Source organism: Rattus norvegicus, chromosome 8 (assembly GCF_021556685.1).
Source record: "Rattus norvegicus strain SHRSP/BbbUtx chromosome 8, alternate assembly SHRSP_T2T, whole genome shotgun sequence".
In the NCBI taxonomy this organism is placed as follows: Eukaryota; Metazoa; Chordata; class Mammalia; order Rodentia; family Muridae; genus Rattus; species Rattus norvegicus.
In genome coordinates, this window is record NC_141541.1 from 12,981,595 (window position 1) to 12,999,232 (window position 17,638).

General features: G+C 39.4%; 1 protein-coding gene and 1 pseudogene across 2 annotated transcripts in view; both read right to left on the reverse strand.

Moving 5' to 3' along the window:
* Cntn5 (contactin 5) overlaps positions 1-17,638 on the reverse strand; it is a 1,240,814-nt gene that overhangs the window by 103,079 nt on the left and 1,120,097 nt on the right.
* Positions 13,885-16,606, reverse strand: LOC134479991 (TATA element modulatory factor-like; annotated as a pseudogene).

Below are 17,638 nucleotides of genomic sequence, written 5' to 3' on the forward strand. Positions count from 1 at the left end.
TATCTTAGTGGAGAAATAAGAGCAAATTAAACATTAAAAACAGTTGTTCAGACAGTAGGCTTGTCTCTTTTATTTACCTTGAAATAACTCCACTTGGTTGGTATTTTTTCTGCTTTGTTCTGGTAGCTTCTGTTATTTGCTATCTTCTATCTATCTATCTATCTATCTATCTATCTATCTATCTATCTATCTATCTATCTATCTATCCTCCATCTATTTATTTATATTAGTTTTGAGACAAGGTTCTCGGTAGATTGCCCATGCTAGTCTCCAAGTCACAACTCTCATTTCCCAGCCAGTCAACTGCTGGAATGACATGTGATGGTTACCTCAGCTTTTAGCTAGCAGTTTAAAAACAGAAAAAGGTATGCTTACAGTTCTGAAAGTTAAATTTGTAGCAGCATAAGCCTGTAATTAAGTAATTCACATTTTGTTTTATAGACATTTTCCTCCCAAATAATTTATTTTCTTAAAACTGGGGAAAGTTGTCAACCCTTTTTCTTTGTTTCGAATTGAACTGAAGGTGAGTATTGATGGAAAGATGAAGAGACTATTTAGAGTCCAGTTAAACATGCATGTAATTCTGTTCAAGGCAGACATCATCTCTCCTGTGCTGTCTGTGTGGGGCTCCTAGGATTAGATTCCACCATTATGTACTGCCTCAAAATGTCTGCAGCCTGTTGCACAGACCTGGACGCCATGTCTATTTGAGGAGTTGAAATTGGCTCATTTTAGGCTGATCTCTTTCTTTTTGGTTATACCTGCATCATATTTTTAAAATCCTAAACAGGGAAGCTTATAAGCAAAACGAATGGACTGTGAGCAGTAAGCCTAAATTACTCTTTCAGTAGATTTACTGCTCTTTCAAGGGAAGTAATGAGGAGAATTCACATGGGAGCCCATTATCCTTAATCTGAGCCCACAATGTGCCACTCTTGAGAAACTCACAATTTGAGTAACTTTAATGAAATGGTTACTTACAGCGAGAGCTCTGCTTTCTTCAATTCAGACTTCGTTTCCACATTTCATCTCTCAGGAGGCACGCTCTTTTCTTTGACCCTCACTTTACTTCCTGTTTTCTCTTTCCTTTCTTTAGTTTTTGGCTGCTTTCTTGGATCTTACAAGCAAATGGTGTTACCTGTTGCTTCAAAAGAACTTTCCCAGAATCAGCACTAAAGCTGGTGCTCCAACACCATCTGAGCAAACTATAGCACCATATTCGTGCATGAGGGTGTGGATGAAGCCCCTGTAAGAGGGGCAGCCCCTTCATTGCCTCTGAGATCAGTAATGATTGGCCGTTCACTTTTCTGGGTTGCACAATCTCATCAAAGCAGTTGGGACTTCTATTTACAACTTTGAAATAAAATAGAAAAATGATGGCTATCTTTACACACAGGTCCAGTCTTTTAAATTAAATTAAGTAACTAACTAACTAAGTAACTAACTAACTAACTAAACTAAGTTACAAATTAATATGAGAAAGCAACTCCCTATTAGCCCTAGCTGACTCAGACTCATTAAGTAGCTCAGACTGGCTTCAAACCCAGTCCTCCTGCCTGGGTTCCATCCTCCTTAGATGACTGTCGGGAGCCTCTACTCTGGAATCACCCAGTTGTTTCTAAGACATCACTTTAAGAATCCCAGGCAGCCTGACCCCGGGAAGACTGTTAATTGTTTTCCTATGAAACCGGAACTCACTGGATTTGCACCTAGTGTCTCGGTCTCATGTGCTTCTTGAAGTCCGTTCTTTCCCTTGACACATTCTCCATCCTGCAACTGAGTCCTGTGGTCCAGACCAGTTTGCTCCGCTGTGAACTCGCAGGGATTCTTCCCACACTTCTGCCGCCTTTGCTGTGGTGTGGATGCTCGTTTGTTTTCCCCACTGAACAGTTCGAATTCAGTCTTTGCTAGGCCTCCAGCAGTTTCCCTTAGTTCATGCCTCTGAACTCAACACTTGCTCTCTCAAAAAGTTTCCCTCACTGTCCACTGTGGGCTTTCCGAGAGGTGAGCAAGGACCGTGGCACAGAATGTTCACAAACCTGTAAGTGCCTTAAAGAACAGATACGCCTAGGGCTTGCTTCCTTCCTTTTTTGTGGCTGACAATACCTCTCCTTATTTTTTCCTGAAGGAATTAGGAAAGAACATAGAAAAAGAGCCCAGAAAGAGGGAGGTGGGGTGAAATAGGTGAAGCAAATACTGGTTGATGTGGGAGCGATGGTGTATGAGATCAGGCTGTTCTTCCCACTTACCAGACAAGAGCTGAAAAGGCTCAGTGCTTCGAGGCCTTTCTTAGAGCTTACTGTCAAAACGGCAGCAAAGATCACTTCTTTGTCTAGAGCTTGGTTAGAGTTTGACAAACACTACTGTCAAAGGTAGCCTCACTTTACTTTCAGCCGAGTCTTTCTCAATATTCACTCCCTCACCATCTGGTACCCGTGTTTTCAAATGCTTTAGAAGGTTTTCTTTTTTTCAAATAAGGTATTAACTTTATTTTTAGATACAGATAAATTCCCTCTCTCTCTCTCTCTCTGATTATCTCTGATGCATGAAATATTAGATATTAATGTTATGAAAAATTAACTATGTGTTTATGTCTGTCTGTATTTCTCTGTGTGTCCCTATCCCTGTTTCTGCCTCTGTTCTCTCTCCCTCCCCACTTTTGTGTGTGTGTGTGTGTGTGTGTGTGTGAGAGAGAGAGAGAGAGAGAGAGAGAGAGAGAGAGAAAGAGAGAGAGAGAGAGAGAGAGAGAGAGAGAGAGAGAGAGAGAACTGTGGAACTATCAAGTGAAGCACTGTACATACATGAAATGATGAAAAGAATAAAGTGCAAAGAACATTTTAAGAGTAGGTTACAGCAGGAATCTGTACATGCAATAACATAGCAACCACTCAGAAGAGGTTTGGAAGGAAGTCATTGAACACTTTCTTTAGTCCAGGTTTTAAACAGCAAGCTACGGTCTCAGTGACAGGCTCAACGACTGATGTAGATAGCAGTTTCTCTGTTTGGTTTAAGGTGTATTTCACTTTCTTGAGGGTTTATATAGTTTGGCAAGTTAAACCTCAACCCCCAATACCTATAAAACATTGGTTTTGTAAAGCAAATGAGATGATATAATTTTTATAAGATATAATTTAATAAAACTCTTACCTAATGCAAATTCTGGGAACTATCTCTTATGCATGAATTATTAGATAATATTAATGTCACGAAGAATTAAGTCTTAGACATTAACATGTTTTCATAGTAGTAGTGTTTCATTTCCCTGGGTAATAATTTGTTTAAAGTATGCTATAATCATATAGAGATTATACATATATTATCTTTATAATAATTTTCCCTTAAATCCCTATAGAATAAGGTCTAGATTAATATTGATATAGGTCTTCATATCATTTAAAAATAATTTATACTGATTCATTTTTATTTTATACTGATAATAATTTATAGTGATTAAAATTAATTAAGCATTAATTAATGCTTAAATGACCACATACATTCTCTGAAGTGGAAATATTAATTACTAGTAATGAGGAAAGTAGGCAAAGTGCTCTTTAAAAACATTTCTGTCTATCAGGGTAAAATATTAAATTACAATAACAGCACATTCAAGATTCAAACTTGTTCTTGGTGCTTTACTTCCAACACAGTATTTTCATGAAGACTTTCATGCTGTAAGAGAAACAGTCTCACATGGTGAGGTAGATTAAAGAAGAAAACCAAGCTGTGAATCACTGGTTGAGTTTAAGATGACAGCATTCTCTTATGTAGATACCAAATCAGGAGTAGGTGGTATCTGTTTATTAGCTTGGTAAATGAAGACTACAATTTCTAGATACATTCATTCAAGGCAGGCAAACAATAGATAAAACACAATTCAATTTTTAGGGCAGTTAATTTTGAGATAAAGAAAATTCATATTAGTACTTAGATGGCAAGCATCTTTACAAAGAGACCTGAGTGACTGACAAAATGCCACCTGCGTTTCTCCTGTCCTGCATCTCAAGTGCAAATGCAGACCCACACGTCGAGGTACTCAACTAGCAAGTGCAACTAGCAAGAGAGTTATGCTCTCTCTGTAAAGGCATCTTCTCTTCCCCTGGTGAGCTATGTGAGTACCGCTATCTAGATAGGAGAAGGTCCAGCAAAGGACTTCTGATGCCTTGTGCTTGTAAATCAACTCTTCTGCAATATTTCCTGATCACGTGTTTTCCTAGACTTATTCTCCGCTCCCTCTGTCTGTTGACAGAATGTCAACCTCACATTATTTCTAGGAGTATTTATCTCATTCCCCTTTTATTGTTTATATAGAATGTTATTAACAAATCCTCATGTGTTCATATTTGCTATGTTAAACATGGGGTACGGAGATACAGACTGCACTGAACAAATGTCCATTCTAATATACCTTCAAGAGAAGTCATTCAGGAAAGAAACACGGATGAGGTTTCTCATATGCACATGTGAGCTTTGAAGAGCTGTGGAAGGAGGAAGATCTGTTTCTCCTGCTGTCACTCAGCCTTTGTCAAGAGAAGGAAAGTTTCTTTCTGCATATTTCATAAAGTTTAACTATAATTATTTGAATACTGACTCATAATGTTTTATAGTTTGTTTGGTGTGTGTGTGTGTGTGTGTGTGTGTGTGTGTGTGTGTGTGTGTGTGTGTGTGTGTGTGTGTTTTTCTGCAGGCAAGGTCACACTGAGTGGCCTACTCTGGCTTCAGACTTTCAAACTTCCTGCTTTAATGTCCAGAGGGTTGAGATTACCGACATGCACCCCATGTCCAGCATTTTAAATACCCAACAGATTGCATCTTGTTGGTTAACCCCTTTCATTTCAAGTGTCTACCTCTTGGACGTGCAACTTTAGTCTGCTCCCTTGAACTGACTTCGGTTACTTTTTCAATCAGCTTCAGTCACTACCTTTTAAGATGTTCTGATTCTAATGTTGTATTCAAATTAGACTCAGTTGATTCCCTCTCTTGATCCAATAGAAGTGGATTCTCGGATTCTTCTCTCAAGCATTTTCTCCAATGGCCTGCTAGCATCTCCAAGTGTGTCATGTTAACATTTGTTCAAATTTTAGTTCTTTTATAATGGCTCCTCTGACATACATGAATAGCTGTGTGTTTTTATGAGCCTGTTACAGCATATGATCTTTCATTGCATGATCTTTCAAGGCATGGTCTTTCCTTGAAAAACTAGAATATTTCAAAATGCAACACAAGAACAGTGAATATCACATTAGACTTTTACTGTCCTGAGTCCCAGTGAAACTGCCAAGAGTCAACATGTATGGGAACTGGTTGTCCTGATCAACCCAACCCACCATGATCACTGTGATATAACCTGTAGCCTCTGGCAACATTAATGCCCGTTCAAGGACATTGTGGTATTTGAGATAAGGATTAAGGTGCTAAAATGTCTCTCTTTGTAAATAGTAAACAAGTATTCTAAGTGCCCACAATTTTGTGCTTCATTTGAAATCTTTTCCTAATGTACACTGACATGAACAGACAGACAGACCATATCTACACTTCATGCTAAGGTAATGTATGAAAACAGTTTACCTTTTGTTCCAAATGTCTGGCATTTGCTAGTCTAATATGGGTGTGTTTTTGTGTTCTTTTCTATTTTTCCAAATATTCTTTGTAACATTTTGTTGTTCCTGCAGTGTAAACCACATACTGGCATACCTTTGTCAGTTTTATCTTACATAAGGTTTGTTGGTGACAGAGAAAGGCCATCCTATGCTTACAAAAACAGAGGTGGGGACTTCTTAAACCTCCCATTTGGGAGCTAGAAGAATTACAGAGGGAGTCTCTTTCTCACTTAGAACCTAGAAATCTTTGAAATGCAGTGGAAGATAGGTTTTCTTTAAGTGAATTCTTGGCAGGAGTACCTTAAATGCTCGTTGTTAAAATTAGAACTTCCTCACAATGGTTTGCCCGATGATGAATTAAACTTTTTGAGCATTTCTTCAGACACTATCCTAACACCTGCCCCATAGGTTGGCTCAATGAGGCAGTGCTGACAAGTAACAAGAAGTTAGCAGTCGTGACAGGCAATAAACATTTTTGATTCGACTGAATTCTTCCTTTGTACAGTAATGGCATAATCATCCTATCTTTCCAAGGTCTATGCTTCATAAGTTATATGTGTGAAGTTACTTAAAGATGATAGTCAGATAAAGAATGATTCATTCATGAATGAGCTTGCGATTTGCAAGCAGCTAGTGATTGCCTGCCTCCAGGATAGTCACAGCTTCTTCTTTTCCTTTGTGACTGCTTATCCTGTGTGTAGAGGGGGGAACTATGCATTCATTTTGCCAGGTAGTTCTCAGCATGTCTTCTTGTCTAGGCAGGGAGGAATGCAACTTTGCACCCCAGATATTTCTCCTCTCTCCTTCTGTCTCTCAACACATAGGTGAGCTGTGATCTAGCTCCAGGCTCTTGCCACAGTACTTCAGTAAGAAAGGATGGCAAAAGAGATAAGGTGCTGGTCACCCAAGATGTGCATATACTACTAGGTAAAAGATAGCACACACCTTGAAGAACTTAAATGCACTGTGAACAGCAACCCACTATTCTGTAATGAGTTAAAACAAAATAGTACACAAGCCGCAGGGAAGAGTGATTTTAGTATCACTAAAGAAATAAAACTAACCCCCAACTAATAATTTCTTACAGAAGAGAGTACATTGGAGGTCATGGTTCTGGAGACTTTGCTAAGTCAGTGTACATGAAGAAGAGCTCTGGTTACTGACTCTTGGGCTGTCATTTTGAAGCCTAGTTGTGCCTCCTAGAGAATAACACCTTGCTCTGATTAAACCTCTAAGTAGTTTATTAAACTAGTTAACGCAAGATTTGGGAAGTATATCACAATACATGGACACTTCAAATAATAGTGACCAAGAAACTGTTTGTAGAAAGCAGCTCTCTTAGCAAATTAGTGTCGCTCTTTAAGCTGACAGGGATTGGATCAACCACATCTGGACATAGAATGTGCCATCTCCCTTTGAAACACCAGGCTACCATTCTACCATCATACAAAGCACCCACTTCATTTCCCTGTGACTTACTGCCTTCTCTTGTGACTGAGGGAAGGAATTAAAAACCCTTGTGACCTGCAGTTGGCATGCTCACATATAGCCATATGAAACATATTGTGAAAATTTTCAGATTTGAATCATTGAGCTAATCGTATGTTTCAGAATGATCTATATTTGACTGACATTTCTGTGTTTCTTCTCTCAGTGCATATTTTCATAAGTCTAATCTATCAAGATGAATACTACAAGCTTATGGTATCATAATATACTATATTCCAAGATGGAATATTAAATGGCATTTACTCTGTGCTCTTTATACTGTCCAATGGTGTCTACCTAAGAATCCCTCTCTGGATGTGTGTGTGAGTACATAGGCCCCTGTCCACAGGGTCTCCACTTAAATTAAACCAGAGCCTAAGGAGGCGGGTTAGGATGGCCTGTCTTATTCACTAGGCCCAGTATTGATCTGGTATTGTGTTCAGGACTCAGCAATGTGTAACACGTTCTTGCATTTGTTTTATTTCTTATTTATTCATATTTTTTGGTGCTAGAGCTTGAACGTGGATATGTCTGATAGTAGTTGGAGTGGTATGTACGTGCCAATATTCCTGTGTGCTTAATTCCAACCCCTGTTCTACCGACATGTGTAGAAGGCTTTAAGAATTAGCCTGTAAAGAATCCAGCTTGCCTCTTTTCCGTTTGAGATTTATAGACATAAACAATCCTTTTATGACTTTTCTCGTCAGAATCATAGGAAAGGGAAGCTAAGCTTCACCCTATAGAATGAAAGGCCACCTGTCTGCTTCCAGTTTGCTCCTTCTTTCATGGGTTAATGATCAGTTATCAAATGATCTTGGCCACCCTTCCCTCCAGAACAGTATATCTGGCTTCCATAATTCATGACTTCTGTAGAGACTTTTGCCAATTACTAGAATTCAGTTTCAGTGAGTTAAAGTCAGTATCCCCAGTTCTCATTTCTGCCTTGCTCAGAATTACTCCTGTTACCACCCGTTACCCTTTATAATAAGTAGATAAAACATCGCAGTGTAGAATTTCCAGTATGCATCTCCTAGCTGGTGGTGGAGAGAACTGTGTTATGATTGTATGATTGTTGAATGTAGTATTCTATTCATTCAGCCTGTTTCTCACTGCATGGGCTACTCTGATTCCCGGACTCATGATTATTGTTCATTCTCATGTATTTTGCTACTTATTTTGTTCAGAGAAAGAAACTCATTTGTACCTTTGACTCTTGACTCTAGATTGCTCATTCACAATTTTGACCAACAGAGTGGGGTAGAATTGGTATACTGAAATTCAGATGGTTTCCTAAGAGTCTATAGCTTTTGGATTTGTAAGAATGCAAAAAGGTAGTTGTATCATGATATCAGCTGCATAGGGGGTGTCATAGGAAAAGGGAGAGACATCCAGAAATTGGCAGTTGCTGCAAAAATTTGAATTAAACTTGGAGGTTCGTGGGGGAAAGAAATCCCTTGCAATCCTGGTGGAAGCAGTCGACTGTCACAGCTGAGGATGCTGGCACATGGTGTTTGAGGAGCCTCACGTGCCGCTAGCAACGGAGTCCTACCGTAACTGTGGCCTTAACATGCTGGACTTAGAAAGGGAAGGACAATTCAGAAGTTGGATAAGGATGAAGGATCAATGAAGAGATTGTCAGAGAAGGTCACTATTTTAGTGTTGACGATTTTGTGATCAATGTCACCTGAAATAACAGTAACTATGCTTCACTTGTGTAGATGGACTGAATCTGCTTAAATGGTGTCAGCGGAAGAAGAGTGCTAAGGTAGATGCTTTAGTTCATCTGTGCTTGTAGAGAAGTGAGCCAAAGAGGAACTGTTCATTTCTTGAGTACAATACTGCAAAACTACAAAGAAGCTGAGCCTAGCCATTGAAAAAAAACCAAATTCCAACTCTAGTCTCTCCAAGACACAGAAAATGAAGAAAAAAGAAAACACATTATCAAATATAATCCCAGAGCTTTCCCAAGTAACTGCAGTCAAGAGACAGAGATGTCAAGTGTATGGCCAAGCATTCTGTCCGCCTCAGAATTTCAAGGTAATGGAGGATGGGAAATAGGTGAGAAGAATGTAATTGGAGTAGAGAGTTGGGGTCTGGCAGAAACCTTTGCCGTAGTGCTGTAGAAGATGCAGAGGACTCACTTGGAATTGTGGATAATATCACCTGAAGGGGTTCCTAACTATAATTTGGTCTTGTATCAAAAATATCTGTATTTTCTTTTTGTGAGCAGTGTAGTACTCATTGTATCTAATGACTATTAGTTTCTGTCACAACAAAGCCTCTTCATATATGTCTGTCATATGCATAAAAGAATGTAGTAAGAAACGAAGTATAGTGTATTGGCAAATATTTAAAAAACTGAACAAGGGCGGTGGAGATATTTTTACACTCGGTATCTCTAAGGGAATGTGTGACTGACACCAGCCTGTCTTCAGAGTCTACTAGAGTTAACTACCTGGCCCTTTCGAGTTGTTTTCCAAAATCATGCTTCATGAGACATTCACATCTTTTAAAAGAAGCGTTGCTAATTATTTTAATGAGCATAGGGTTTAAAAATTAGTATCATATCAATTCTATACTCCAACATTAAATACTCAGAGTACTTTGGTTAATCTCACTTAGAAACCAACTCACACACAGAAAGGAGAGTTAAACACATCTCATTACAAAGGAAGGACATTTGGGTTCCTGAACCTGGTCCTGTTCTCCGCAGTCAGGATGAGTCTCATCAACCTCATACTCAGCATAGAGATAACTGGAGCACATCCATGTCAGAAAAGACTGCTCTAACTCCTGTGTGCACCATGGGCTGGCACAGCTACCACCCAATGAAGACTGGGGCGGAAGATAATGGTGAAAAGAAAGGCAAAGTGAGAGGAAGGTGTCAATCACCTCAACCCAGGGTAAGGCTTGATTCTGGAGACACATGGGCAGGTGGTGTGCGGTATGTGAACTGTGGAGATGCCATTTGTAAGAGCTGTATGTGAACTGTGGAGATGACGTTTGTCATTTTTAGCTGTCTTCCGTATTTTGGGGGTTTTATACAAAGTGTCTTTGCCCTTTGCTGTGCCCTGAAGGTTTTTTTCCATTTCTTTCTACTTTCTTAGCTCTCGGGTTTTACACTTAATAGTGTTCAATCCACTTTATTTTTCGTTTTGGAATTTGCGTGTGTGTGTGTGTGTGTGTGTGTGTGTGTGTATCTCTGTGTGTGTGTGTATGGTGAGGGACTTCTCTCCTTCGACTGTTTTACATGTGGACATACAAATTTCCCATTACAGTCTCTTAGAAAATGCTTGTGTTTAGCATTATTATTTCTAAAAAAGAAAACTAAGCCAACCCCAAACCCCAAACAACCACAGCACCAAGCTTTGTGGACTGTAGACACATGGGCGCATTCTCTGACTCTGTTCCCGGGATGTTTCCATTCCTGTTACTTAGCTGTTCAGCTAGGGCCTTTCTATCTAGCCCAGGCTGGCGCCCAGCCTGCTGCCCCAGCCTGCTGCCCCAGCTTGTCCTCCATTGCTGGAATTAGAGTTCCATGCTGCATCCAGCATCAGGCCATTCTGATGGCTACAGCTTTCAGTACATTTTGAAATTAGGTGGGGTCAGACTTCTACTTCAGTTCTTCTGGACTTTTTGTTTATCTTGCTTTTGTGGCTTTGGCTATTCACCTTTTGGCTATTGTCTGGTGGATCAATACAAACTTTTGGCTGGATATTGCAGTTGTGTGAAGAGATTCAACGATACTCTAACAAAAATCACATTCATTCTGTAGAACACTTGGGCATCTTGGCTATATTGATTTTTCTAATATCTAAACTCAAGATATATTTTCATTCTTTTTCAAAATGGTTTCTCTTCCACTTCTTTCTTCAATGTTTTGTAATTTTCACTTAGAGATCTCTCACCTCTTTTGTTAAGCTTATGTATATCTGACTGTTTGTATAGTTATTATTTCCTTGACTTCTACTTCTGACAATTCACCATTGGAGAACAGCAGTGTAACTTGTTTACTGTTTTCCATTTGCGAGATCCTTCATCAATGAATGGTGAGTTTGTCTTCATTCTGATTTTCAGACCACTTATATTGACTCTGCGTTACAGTCAGGACTAGCAGTGTAATGTTAAATATAAGTAGTGAAAAACGACATCCCAACCCTTCTGTGTGTGTGTGTGTGTGTGTGTGTGTGTGTGTGTGCATGCCAAGGGTTTTATATATGCTAAGCATACATGTTACTGAGCTACAACCTTAATCCTATAGAGTGTTACACACACACACACACACACACACACACACACACACACACACACATGCACGCACTCCTCTATGCATTATCTGTATAAAACAAAGGGATGTTGAATTTTATCAAATACATTTTATATGTATTTAGAGGATCATATGAACCTGTCTTGTTGGTTGATTTGCATATGCAGACGTGTTCTTTCTTCCCTGGGATGCATCCCTCTTCTTCACATTCGTCACAGTCATCCTTCTAACATACTGTCAGAATTAGCTTGCAGATATTTTTTGGCATATGTATGTGTGTGTGTACACACACACACACACACACACACATACACATATATATGTATACATATTCATATGTGATGGTATTCAGCAGTATGAAGTGTATTTGCATATACATGCATGTGTGTGGAGTCCTAGGTTGATGATATCAGGTGTCTTCCTCAGTTATTCTCGACCTTATAAATTGAGACATCATTTCTCCCAGACCCCACACTTCCATGGACGATACCCAATCTTTGTCTCCAGAGCACTTGGATTACATGGGTTCTGTAGATCCACGCTCATTTCCTCAGGCTTAGACGGCAAGTGCTTTCCCTCTTCAACCGTCTCCCCAGCAAGCATTTGCTAGCGTTTTGCTGAGAATTCTATTATATTTAAAAGCACCAGGAGTTTTTGGCTATGGTTTTCTTCCTTGGGTCTTTGATTCTGTCTGTCTATGTAGTCAGGTTGTTTGTATGGATCTCTAGGGGCCCTTTATGTTCCTGTTGTGTTAGCTGGATGTCAACTTTTTCGTCTCTAATTTTATTTATTGCCTCTTATCTCCTCAGTCTAGCATAGGTGTTCATTATACTTCTATCAGCAAACTATCTTCAGCTTGCTGGTCTTTGTATCTTTTGTTCTTATTTCATTTCTATTGCACATTTACTATTTTTTTCCTATTAAACATGTGTTCATGTTTCTCTGGTTTCTTGGTATTAGTTTGTCTAAAATATGGTATGTATTGTTATAAAATTTTCTTAATAATATGAAAGTATATGAGAATGGAACCTTATATTAATAGTTTTCAGCATGTTTTAGTTTGTGTTTGTCTTACACATTTTAAAATTTCCTTTGTAAAATTTTCTGTGTGACCCATTGGTGGCTCAAAAGTAACCCAATTTCCATATTGGCATACCATCCAAGTATTATTGATTACTGATTTGTACTCAGGAACAACACTTGGTATTGTTTCAGCTTTTAAATTTTCTGAGTGTCCTTTTGTTTTGTGATGTGTCATATGGGGCAACTCACAAATGTTTCACGTGGCAATGTTCATTGGGTAGCAGTATGATAGGATGTTTCGTGAATGTCTGCCAGGTCCATTGTGTACCCAATTCATGTTTATTCTAACTCCACTGGGGTTATTCATCCATTGGGGAGAATGGAGTGTGAAAGTCTCCAACTGTTACCACACTGGAGTCTGTGCCCCCTTTAGGTTAACTGATACTTGCTTTCTATATATGGTGCTTTGATACTAAATGCATAGAAACTTATGCTTGCCATTGAGTCTTGCTGAGACAGCCCCTTTATCTTTATACAACAACCTCCCTTTTCCATTTGCTGTTCCCGAATCAGAATTCCCTTTACGACATTAATAGAGCTGTGCCTACTGTCTTTGAATTCTGTTTCCGTGTGTGTCTTACCTTTCTCTCCTGTTTCATGCCTGGCATGCCCTGACGTATAGTAAATGTCTTATAAGAAACATATCATTGAATATTCATTATTATTATTCATTTCATTCTTTTTTCTTAATGATTTATTATGTTAGATTCATTTAACAGTGTGGTAAAATATTTAAAAATTACCTGCTACTGATGTTATCACAATTTACTACAAGCAACATTTCCCACTACCTAATTATGCCTAGTTAATATCAAATATTTATAGCTTATTTTGGATAAGTAACAAAAACCATCCACATTTGTTCACACTTTGTTCATTGTGGAAGTTACATGGAATAAATTTTCAAAACAGAAATACTTTTAAGTTTAAATTACTCTTCAAATTTTAGACTTGTCAGTGTGACTTCTGCTTTTAAAGGAAAAACCTCAGTGTATAATTTAGTAGTCACAGGCTTAATAACCTTTATACTCAAATGTTTAAAACACTTTTAAGAAACATGTTGAAAGATATGTGTGAAAGATTTCAAAATTTCAATGTTAACATTACTCTGTTCTTCTCTCAATATGTGCAAATACATACAAATTAGATACAATACAATTAATTATATATCTTCAATAATACAAAACACCTGTCTCCTTTCCTAGCTGTATTGATCAGTGGATAAAGTAAAAAAATCTCTGTACTGTTCAAGGCACCAAAAGAGAAAAAAATGTTTTAAAAATAAAAATTTAAAGAATAGTTTCAAAAGTAAAATTCAAATATTGCATAATATAATTCAACTGCAAATATGACTATATACTATAAAAGAATTTTTAAAAAGTTTTTTACAATCTACAACAAATCTCAGGTTCTCATTCTGAAAAAGAATTTATTGTAAGTCTGCATTTATATATAAGCGTTTACATTTAGTTTGATGGGAATACAAACTTCCCAAGTTAACTGAGGCTTTGTCTTAGAAGTTCATCTATTTGAATTTTAAATATATTTTTTCCATTTTCAAGATCCAGGCAAAGGTCCTCTCCTTCTTCTGCTTTTTCTCCATACATCTGCAGATCAGTGTTGTATCTTGGATCCAAATCTCACAGTTGAACTAGAAGCTTGGGTATCTCTTTCCCTTTCTCCTCAATTTCATCATTCTGATTTGTTAATTTAACTAGCTCTTCGGACATTAAAGATCTAGTGATTCCAGGTTACTAATTTCTAGATGTAAATGAATAATTTTTCCTTCCCGGAGCTTTAGCTGAGACTGCAATAATGTTCGACCTGGTCCCCATCCTTACAGCTTCCTAAACAATGCTTCTGCTGGCTGATGTAGACCCTGGTGCAAATGAATGGTGGTGAGACTCATTCTGAGACCAGAAGAATGTTTGCAGCCATGTCTATTCCACTTATAGAGCTGGAGTGTGGTGTGGTGGGAAGTACTAGAAACAGAAAACAGTTTGTAGTCCTTTTCCTTTAGTGCTTCTTGAGTGAAAATGGTCTCCCACGAGGACGTGTGGGATCCTAGAGTTGCTTGTAAATTTCTATCTGTAGAAGCAATGGTCTTGTTGATGAAACACTTTGACTCGGCTCTTGGTTTCGATTCTCTGCTTCTTGGAGTCTCTGCTGCTGACGGGCTTCTTCCTGGGCCTTCTCCAGTGCCCCAGAATTTCACGCATCAGAGCAGCGTCCTGAACCTCATGTTCCTTAGCCACATTGGCTTTGTGAAGAATGGTAAGTTCTCTGTACACACTGTCTAGGGCAGCCGGAGTACTTTGGCTCTTTCATTCAAGTTCATCCATGTCTACCTGAAGTCAGCCAAGATCTTTCTTCTGGGATTCTAGCGCAGAATGTAGTTTTAAAATATTTTCTCTATGCTGTTTCTCGACCTCCTCTTTGCCATCAAGGACCTGTTTTAAATGGCGTAACTCCCCTCCCAGCTCTTAGCTTTCTCTTCAGCTTTGCAATAACATTTTCATGATCTTTATCTTTAGCTCTTAATTTCTTCATGACAGTAGAATTATTCAGCTTCTGCTCGAAAGTTTTCTCCTTCTTCCATTAAACCTTGAATCTGTTCATCTTTTTTCTTCAAAAGGTCTGCAGTCTGACTACTATTTAACTGTAGTGCCAAGTTCTTCCTTTATGGTTCCATTCCCTTCTTAGCAGCATCTCTCTCTTTGCAGGCAGCTGAGCTTTTCTGCTTCTGCAATCCTCTGGATAAATTCATCTTTCAGGGAAGAAATGCTACTACTTTCTTCTTCTACTCTGAGCATTTCATCCTTCGGGCTATCATAAACTTCCTCTAGAAGTGCCTTTTCTTTACTAAGGGACAATAATCGAGTCTCCCTCTTTTTTGGCTTCTCGTTCAGAAATTCAACTAACTGCCTTGCAAACATCTTTCTCCCACAGTGCTTTCGGCTGGCTCTCAGCGGCTGGTCCAGAGGCAGTGACCGACATTTACTGGTGTAGGACAAGCCAGTGTATCCGGCTGTTCATAATTAACTAGTTCAGTTTCCTCAAAAGGTGCAGTTAATGTCTCATTTCCTTACTCTTCTTCAGCGCTCTCCTCAGTAGATTCTACTACTTCAGTCTTTGGGGCTGAAGGACTGACTACTATAGGTACTAAAGCATAGCCTCTGTCCCACAGTTCATTCGCTTACACTCGGTTATCTAGAGACTGCACAATAACCAAGTCTATTCTTTCAAAAGCATCCGATGAGCAGCAGCTCTCACTGAGCTTTTGGAAGTCATCTAAGTGGCTATACTTAGGGCAAGCGGATGCGGAGAGAAGCTGAAATGTCTGCATGAGGTGAAGACGACTTTGCATCCGAAGTCTCTTGCCTTGAACTAGCTGAGCTCTCACTTATTGCACATTCGTGATCTCGGACTTCAGTGTCACTGGTGGTGGGAGTACCCAACGAGGAGGAGCTAACAGGAGGGGAAAGTGTGCTGCTCGGCCTTCCTGTTTTTGCATTTTAGGTTCTAAAGCCATATCCTTAGTTTCGGCCGTAAGAGACTGAGTGGATGTGGGAGATACATGTTCTGCTGTGTTTACATTAACTACTTTTCAGACGCCTTCAATCTCACTGTGGGCACCTTCGCCTCAGACTCTTCCCTAGCAGTTTCTTCACGCTTGCCTTCAGGGACAGGTGAGAGGGTCCACGGCTGGAGTCTCTCCTAAAACACACACAGAGTCTCTCGCTTCAGACTGAGCTGTCTCAAATGTTCTGGACTGGCCAGGAGACGGTGATTCTCGTAAACTACTTTTCACTTCTTCTTCTGGCCGCTGTGATTTAGCTACAGGTTTTGATACCCCGGACTCTTCTGAGTGGTCTGTACATCCGACAGAAAAAGCAAGGCACTGAGGACATTTTCAGATTCATCTACTACAGGCCTTCGAACTGGCTTTGTAATTGAGAGGCTGTTGGTGGACTCTGAGGTTCCAGTGCTTGAGTTCAATAGCCAGGTTGAGGTATCCCATCCTCCACTCAGAGGGGGACTTATTTCTGGGATTGGCCCAGGCGCTCGGCTCCTCCTCCTGCATGTCCAGGACCCGGTTGATGGACTTCTGGGCGTGGGAGAGGGCCTGCTTGGCAAAGCTGGATAACTGTGAGGCATTAAACCAGCTCATGTACGCCGGCTGGCTCCGCCCGGCTGAGCCGGGCTCTGCCCCACACACGCCGCCCTATTTATTTCATTCCTTTACTCCGTATATTCTAATTGGAGAACTGAATCAATTCCCAGGCTGTCATTACAGCCACTCTAAAGCTTGCTTTCTGATTCCACTTTAGGTTCTTTCTTATTCTCTGACAGTGATCTTCTATTGTTATCTGTTTTACTCTTGTAGTGCATACTAATCCCTTGTTGACGATTTTGACTTATCACAGAATTTCGTTTTAAGGATACATGAAGCTTAAAGGAACGTTCTTTTGATTGTAACAATCTGTTTTGTAAAGATGGCAACTTAACAGGATTTAGCGATAACATATTAATAAAATCCTACTCCTACAGGTTGTTGAGTTTGCGATGGCCCAGTTGGGTCTGTCTTTATTGCCCATCTTGTAACACATCATTACGTCTTTATATAACTTGTTTGTTTAGGTCTCATGCTGGTGATATAATTGTTTACCCACCAATTCCAGAAGACTGGAGGACCTGAGTGTCTCTGAGTCACTCATGCTTTCCTTTTTCTGACTCGTCTCTTAGCATGAAGAGCCTCGGCAGACCCCTAGAGACATTCCCTCGGTATTTGTGTGGGGATGTCATTATAATATTTTCTAAGGGATTTAATTAAGAGTGGTATTCTTGGTTGGAAGACCCCTCCCTTGATGCTATGAAAAACCCATAAGCAGTATCTCCTGTTGTGTAAAGTTTCTTCTGAGAAATCTGTTGCCAAGTAAACGGGGACAACGTTGTATATGACTGACTTCCTTTCTTTCTCTCTTAAGTGGTTTCCAGTTATCAGTATTATTTATCTTTGAGAACTTAATTGTAAAAGGCCTTGTTGTAAACTTGGTTAAGTCTTTTTGGTGACCTTTGACTCATATGGAACCAGTACCAGAAGATATCTTCCATCATTAACTCTTTGAATGAACTTTCTACCTCTTTGCTCTCTCAAGCGAAGGTTCTTTACTGAACCCTAACAGCCCACGCGACTGCATGG